Genomic DNA, 2245 nt, shown 5'->3' on the forward strand with positions numbered 1-2245 from the left:
ATAACAGCAATCATAAATATATCCAAACATTATTTCTTTGAAGTTAACTATAAAACAAAAGAACTATGAGAAATTAGATGAGGGAAATAGAGGAAGTAAAAAATGAGTGAGGTTATGAATAAAAAGGGCAATGTAATCAGAGATATTAAAGAGATTGAAAGTGTTGTTAGAGCATATTTTGTGCACTTGTATGGCAATACATATGAGAATTTTGAAGAGAATGGTTGATTTCCTTCAAAATTATCCAAATTTCCTTCCCAAAGAGGCAGAAAACTGAATCTACAAATAATCAAGAAAGGTGTTGAAAAGGTAATGTAATGAGATGCTAGCTTAAAAAATAATATACATCAGGCCCAGATGGTTTTACAGCTGAGGTCTATTTGAACTTTAAAGTATAATCATTTCTATGAAATGTAAACTTTTCTGGGCTACAGAAAAAGCTGAAAAACTGTCCAATTTCATATCAGCATAATTTTAATGCTGAAATGTGCTAAGGTAAGTACAAAATAATTGAAAAAATTATAGAATAATTCTATACAATTATTGTGCATGAGTAGATGCAAAAATTCTAAATACAGTCATGTGCCATATAACAACATTTCCATCAATGACAGACCGCATATATGACAGTGGTCCAATAAGATTAGTACCATACGGCCTAGGTGTATAGTAGGCTACACGATCCAGGTTTGTGTAAGTGTACTCTATGATGTTTGCACACAACAAAATTGCCTAACGATGCATTTCTCAAGACATAGTCCCATCATTAAGCAATGCATGACTGTAGATTATTAGCCAATAGAATCTAAGATATTCAAGAGGATGACCAATATTTTTAATGCAGGATGCAAGGACGGTTGAAGATCTTTTGTTCTACTAACAAATCAAAGAAGAAAACCATCTGTTTATACTCATGGTGGCTGAGGATGGTAGGGCGTTGATAAATTCAGCAGCTGTTCCTAAAAAAAGTCTAAGTAAGATAGACCTAGAAGAAAATGACCTAGTCATGACTACATACCACCAAACATCATAATAAAGAAACAATGAACTATTTCTATTAAAATCAAGGAAAAACAGTGATGCCCACCATCACCACTCTTATTCAACACTGCTTTGGAGGTTCTTGCTAAGGCACAAGGCCAAAAAAAATTAAATAATAATTATTCATATTTTTTTTAAGTTACAGAAATGTTTAGTATGCGATGCTGACACTATATATATATTTAAAAAATGTTAAAAAATCAATTAAAAGTAATTAAAGGGCTGGCCCGGTGACTTAGCGGTTAAGTGCGTGAGCTCCACTGCTGGTGGCCCGGGTTCGGATCCTGGGCGCACACCGATGCACTGCTTCTCTGGCCATGCTGAGGCCGCGTCCCACATACAGCAACTAGAAGGATGTGCAGCTGTGACATACAACTATCTACTGGGGCTTTGGGGGGAAAATAAATAAATAAATAAATAAGTAATTAAAAATTAGTGAGATAAATTAGTAACGTCAATAATACAAGTCATATATAGCAAACTTTTCTCCCTATTCTAGCCATATGCAGTAGGAAATTAGCAAAAAATACATTTTATTCATATTAGCAGGCAAAACTGTAGAATGACTAAGAAAAATATATTGTAATACATAAAATGTACAAACATATTTTTCTTTTCTTAGTCATTCTCTCTCTCTACACATAGGTATTCACATATAATATTTAGTATTTTTCCTAATATATCTCTATATAAATATTCTTCTATATAATATATATTAGATTTATAAACATATATATTATATATAAATTCAGGAGCTTCGTGTTCATATTGTTGGAAAAACACACATTCTTAATAAATACTCCTGCTTGAGAGAATAAAACAAAAATGGTGCTTCAAAATCAACATATGAGTTTGATACAATCCCAAGCAGTATCCTTTTTTTTTAAACAGAATACAGAGAAAGTCACGAAAGAGATCAGCAGCGTGGATGCTCTCTCTCTCATCTCGCAGGGCCACATTAATGTAGACAGAAAATATAAAAATGCGTGATATCCTGCAGCTCAGCCCATTTCCGTGTGGAGTAGACTGGTGTCCCCTCTTTTTCCCTCTCTTCCGGCACATTAAGGACCATGTAACGTGACGAGGGGAGAGTCAGAAGAGGCAAGAGGGTGCATTGCACCGAGGACAGTCAGCTTGTCTACTTTCCCCCAAATAAGTTCACCAGGACGCAAACATTTTGATTTAAAATACTTCTGGGAAATTA

The sequence above is a fragment of the Diceros bicornis genome, chromosome X (genome assembly GCF_020826845.1).
Source record: "Diceros bicornis minor isolate mBicDic1 chromosome X, mDicBic1.mat.cur, whole genome shotgun sequence".
NCBI classification, from domain to species: Eukaryota; Metazoa; Chordata; class Mammalia; order Perissodactyla; family Rhinocerotidae; genus Diceros; species Diceros bicornis.